Below are 5,727 nucleotides of genomic sequence, written 5' to 3' on the forward strand. Positions count from 1 at the left end.
CTTCACCACTTTATTACACAGATGGGGCGGGCCAGGAAAACAGAACTCAGTACAGAAAGGAGTGGGACAGCCTCTATTCCTGTTTGCATTTTAGAGAATGGAAGTGGCAAGAATGGCACAGATTTTGGAATTATCCCTTTGGTTATCTTAGTATGATTTTAAATGAAAAGAAACCTGTTCCCATGTTGTTAGGGAGAATACCCTGACCTGTTCAGGCCCAACCAACGTTTGCATTCACCACTTTATTACACAGACGGGGCGGGCCAGGAAAACAACTCGGTACAGAAAGGAGTGGGACAGCCTCTGTTCCTGTTTGCATCTTGGAGAATGGAAGTGGCAAGAATGGCACAGATTTTGGAATTAGACAGACCATGGTTTGAATTCTGGATCGTCTGTGTTACCCACATGACCTTGGGGAAACTATCTCACCTCTGTGAGCCTCACTTTATTCATCTGTAAAATAGAGAGAACTGATGGTTGGTGTGAGGGTTAGTGGGTACAGAAGCTCCCAGCAGAACTTCTGGCATGCAGCAGGTGTTCCATAAATGCTGATTTCCCGTCCCCCCTCTTACTAGACTGTAAGCTCCTTGGGGGGTTTGGAATTAGACTGTGGTTTGACTTCTGGATCGTCTATGTTACCCACATGACCTCAGGGAAACTATCTCACCTTTGTGAGCCTCACTTTACTCATCTGTAAAATAGAACTGCATGGTTGGTGTGAGGGTTAGTGGGTACAGAAGCTCCCAAGACCATGGTTTGAATTCTGGATCGTCTGTGTTACCCACATGACCTTGGGGAAACTATCTCACCTCTGTGAGCCTCACTTTATTCATCTGTAAAATAGAGAGAACTGATGGTTGGTGTGAGGGTTAGTGGGTACAGAAGCTCCCAGCAGAACTTCTGGCATGCAGCAGGTGTTCCATAAATGCTGATTTCCCGTCCCCCCTCTTACTAGACTGTAAGCTCCTTGGGGGGACTGGAGGCTGTGTTTATTCACTGTCATATGTCCCAGCTCGCAGCACGGGGCCTGGAACTGAGCAAACAGCCGTAAACACTCAGGTAAGTGAATGCAGAACGAATCGACTTTTCATGCGTTACATGCCTCTTTATACATAAATATATTAACTTCCTGCTTACTGCATCATGGCTAATCACTGCCAGAGATGAAGGCTTTGGGGACTTAATGATTTTTGAAAACTATATTCAAGGTTAAATTATGAGTCAAGCCAAGACTCTAAACTGCTGGAAGCAATTTCCTCATGTTTCAACAGTTGCTAGGCTTCATCTGCTTTATTTGTTGAAGCCTGCTAACCCCTCCCCCGCCTTCTCCCTGGGCACATGGAGGCAGCACCTCGCTGGGTTTCCCTGCAGAGGAAACAAAGGCGGAGAACGCAGGTGAAGGCTAAGTGCTTCCGGCCCTGTGGCTTCAAAGGGAATTAACCAGAGGGGAGAAGTGTTTGTCCTCGGCACCCGTCCCTTCATCTCCTGGCTTCTACAGTTACTCACCTGTGTGTGAGGGATGGGGAGCTAAGGCCGATTTGGAAATCGGCCCTTCTTCCAGGCCGATCCACAGCCTCGCCAGCTCAGGAGCCTCCGCCCGGAGGGGAGAAGTGTTTGTCCTTGGCACCCATCCCTTCATCTCCTGGCTTCTACAGTTACTCACCGTGTGTGAGGGATGGGAAGCGGAGGCCAATTTGGAAATCGGCCCTTCTTCCAGGCCGATCCACAGCCTCGCCAGCTCAGGAGCCTCCGCCCCCCTGGCACTCTATGAACAGCTGTCTCCTGGTGGGGCAGCAGGGGCCGGTGACAGTGGAGGTGACTGAATTAGTCTTGGGCTGCTCCGGCATATGCCTTCGTGACCATCTTCTTAGTTTTTCTGGGGCACCTAGGATGTCTTTGTCTCTCTTCAGGTGTTTCTATTGAGGAGGGATTTGGTTAAGTGAATAGAGCAATGGTTGGGAGGTATTTTGACATTTTTCTGGGGCCAGGGCTTTGTTTGTTTTGCTTTGTTTTATATTTTTTAAAACGAAGACTGTGCACCTGGTCATATCCAGCTGCAGTCGTGTAGGAGAAAACTGTGCAGCCCTTCTCTGTGAAGGAGAACCTCGGGGCACGCATGGAACAGACCTTCTCTTTTGAGTGGAACCTGGGTGCTGTGGGGAGGTGGTGACAGGACGTTGTGTGTGTGCTGTTGGAGGACGGACTTGGCAGCAGCTGCCTCTCTCTTTGTCATCGCAGGGGCCTGGGACCGTGTGGGCTGGTCTGCCAAGGGATCCTGTAGGCCCACGTGGCTGAGATGGTAACCCTGGTCCTAGAGGCCTGTGATGAGGGAAATCAGCAGAATGGAGAGTGGTGCCCCTCGTCAAGCTCACGGACTGGAGAGAAGGGGCCATGCAGACTGGTCAGGGAGACCTGAGCAGGTGAGTATGTGAATGAGTCTGGAAACTTCTTAGCTCCTGACTGCCCTATGCGTGCTTGTGAACTAATAGAACTAAACTCTTGACTTAAGCACAATTCCCCTATTGAAGCCCATACAATGATCTAGGCCAGCACCTGCGGGCATCACTTCAGCTGTGGTGGGAGACCATTCTTCAGCATCGATCCCTTGTGGTGATGAGGAGAAATTGCACTTGTAGTCAGGAATTTGCACTGATACTCAACAGGCAGGTAAGGCCTGGATTTCTTGGGTAAGTGGTGGGAATGAGTCTAGGGGAAAAAATAACAAGAGAGAAGGAGGGAGATCTGGACTTCATGTTGATTAGGAGAAATTGCTTGAGTAATTCATTTCACAACAGTAAAAACACGAGACTGTAAAAATGTACCCCAAATTGGTGAAATAGTTCCGCCCAGTTAAAACCTTATATAGTGCACAGCACTTTGCACTTAGTTGGATTTCAATACATGTTTGTTGAATAAAGAAAATAGATGGATGGATGGAATTAACACTCATGGAAACTCACACTCAGTGGCAAATACAGGGTTTCCCCCCAAAATGTACACACACTTCAACAGCTGATAACTCAATTTTGAAAATTAAATGTACTTTAATAAACACTGCCTTTCTAATTATTCCAAGTGTGTGTGTGTACATTTTTGGGGACACCCTATATCCTCCTCCTCATTTCACAGATGAGCCATTCAAGGGCCCAGTTACAATGGCAAATGTTGCAAACAGTCTCTGGACCCAGCGCTGACTCTCAAGGCCATGCTGGTCCTTGGCCAGGTGGAGGCTGCAGGAATGTCTGCTATAGCCCCAGGCATGGAACCGTCAAGAGGATTATCTGGACGTGAGTATAGTTCATGCAGGGCTGGGAATAGAAAAAGCGACTTCATTGAAATAAAGTCAAGAAAGACCTTTACCAAGTGAGAAAAATCTGGTTTTCTCCTAAGAATTATGATCTAGTGTGAGAATTATGGTGCTGAAAAACCCCAGCGAAATAATCACCTACAGTTCCTTTGGGGGGGATGGGAATAGAGGAGAGAAAGTACGTCATAAAATACATGGAACAAGAGCCAGAAAAACAAATAAACAAAAAAAGGGCATGGTGGGAAAAGCAGAGAGGAAAAGAAGAACCTTTTGCAAAAACAGATACTTTTAGATTATTAAGCTGCAAGAGACAATTAAGTGCACATGGGTGAATTTGCAAGGAGTCCTGCCCAAATCACACGAGGTTAATTATGTTGACCCCCATTTCCTGCTGTCACACTTGACTGAGAGCATCCCGGACTGGAGAGGGCACCACTGCGCTCATCACATGTTTACAGACACTAATGACCTCTCTGGAGTGTCGCTCAAGTTCCTGGAGTACAGCTGGAACTCGAAGCAAACTGGCATTGCAGCAATGGCTTTGGCATCATTGCTCGTGGTTTCTGGTCTGTTTTGGCAAGAAACACAAGGCGCTGTTCAGGCTTCTTTTTCCCTTTTTCTTTCTAAGGGCCCGTGGTCCATCTTCAACAGCAGAGCATGGGTGACTGTGGGAAGCTCTTTTTGTGGAAGCAGGTGTTAGACCAGCCCGAGGAGGGTGGTGGGTATAGTACCCAAGAGCCAGGCACCTGGGAGTAAACTGGTGAATATTTGAATAAGTGGGTGAATATGTGCTGAAGCTTTGTTTCTTTGAGGGTACCTTTTTTTTTTCTTTCTCTAAATACATAGTTTTGAGCTTTTCTGATGTATGAAGCTCTCTGCTAGCCCTTGAAGCTATCGTGCTCAATGGGGGCATGTTCTGTATCCTCACAAGGTTTCCAGTTAGTGGGGCAATTCTCCCATTTGACAGAGAGAAAATGACATAATGAGGCCTTCAGACACCAGAGGCCTGACTTGTTACTTTTTAAAGAAATTCTTCCACCTCTGGTCGGATATCTGTTTACACAGAAGACCACAAGACCTGGGGCACTTTTGAAAAATCAGAACAATTGTTTGTTTGAAGCTCATTCGTTAATTTCAAGAAATATTGATCAAGCCCCTGTCATGTGCCGCGAGCTTGTTTTTGGTGCTAGGGAACTGGCATGAATAGGCAGCCCCAAATCCTTGCCTTCTAGGAGCTCATATCCTAGCTGGGGAGGCAGACAATACAAGAGAGAAATCAGTAATATAAGAAATATCGAGGACGTTCCATTGTAACAGGTGCAGGGCATGGAAAGACTTTTAGATTTTGCTCTGAGATGGGTTAAGTCAGTAATTCTTCTTCATATTTCTCTCATTTCCTGTTAAGATAAACAGACCCCTCAAGCCTTCTCCATTTTCCCAAGCACATTTCACATGCCTTAAGGAGCAATTCTGACATGTGCACACCCACCGACCATTTCCTAATGTTCAAAATGCCATCAAAGCCATGAACGAATGAATTAACTTCCATGCCCCTCCAGGGCCTCACCTGTCGGATGAACATCACAATATCCGTACGGCGGTTGCACATCAGGATAAAGTGGATGTGGAAACAGCCTAAGCCCAGGGAATGCTTGATCACTGTTTCTTCTGAAATCAAAATAAGGTTGTTTTCTGAGCATCTTTTGGGGCTTCAGTAAACGTAGGTTTAAATACAGATCCGTGGGCTGTGGTGTTTCTGAAAGGAGGGGGAGCTCAGAATGAGCCCTTTCAGGGGAGGGAGGACCTTCAAGCAATTCACCACAGGGCGTAATGGCCCTGTCAGAGTGCCCCTCCATCTCAGGGCCAGACCCTGAAACCAGCTGTGAGTTCTCTCCTTGCCCATGGGACCCGGGTGGACCCTGGCATATGATTTTGATGGTGCCCTGCTTAGCTGCTCTCATGTTTACACCTGGATTTGTGACTGCACACATCCCATTTGCAAGGGGACAGGGTGAGTAGCATGGAGACCAAAGAAAGGGCACAAGTCCACAGGTGTGGTTCCATGTCCACTGGGTCCCCTTTGACAATCCTATATAATAAAGAGGTAATATGCAAATTAACCCTCACGCCCTCACAAGATGGCTGCCTACAACCAGGCTGGCAAGGGGGTTAGTGAGGGATGACCAAACAACTGAACGAGCAGGCTGCGTGGGGTGAGCAGGCTGGCAGGGGGGTTAGTGAGGGACGACCAAATGACTGGACAGCAGGCTGTGTGGGGCAACCAGTCCTGCGGGAGGGCGGTGAGGGGTGACCAAGCTGGCTGGGGGGCTGTGAGAGGCGACCAGGCCAGCAGAGCAGGGCAGTTGGGGGTGACCAGACTGGCGGGGGGGGCAGTTAGGGGTGACCAGGCCAGCAGAGGG

At 48.1% G+C, this 5,727-nt stretch overlaps 1 long non-coding RNA gene across 2 annotated transcripts in view; it reads right to left on the reverse strand.

The window, feature by feature from the left end:
* Positions 1 to 1,831: 1,831 nt before the first annotated feature.
* The window catches only part of LOC106728039, a 17,626-nt gene continuing 13,730 nt past the window's right edge, over positions 1,832 to 5,727 (reverse strand). For both annotated transcript variants that reach the window (XR_001364286.1, XR_001364285.1), the window contains exon 4: positions 1,832 to 1,916. This is a non-coding gene — a long non-coding RNA (uncharacterized LOC106728039). The remainder of the gene's footprint in view (positions 1,917 to 5,727) is intronic.

The sequence above is a fragment of the Myotis brandtii genome, unplaced genomic scaffold (genome assembly GCF_000412655.1).
Source record: "Myotis brandtii unplaced genomic scaffold, ASM41265v1 scaffold523, whole genome shotgun sequence".
NCBI classification, from domain to species: domain Eukaryota; kingdom Metazoa; phylum Chordata; class Mammalia; order Chiroptera; family Vespertilionidae; genus Myotis; species Myotis brandtii.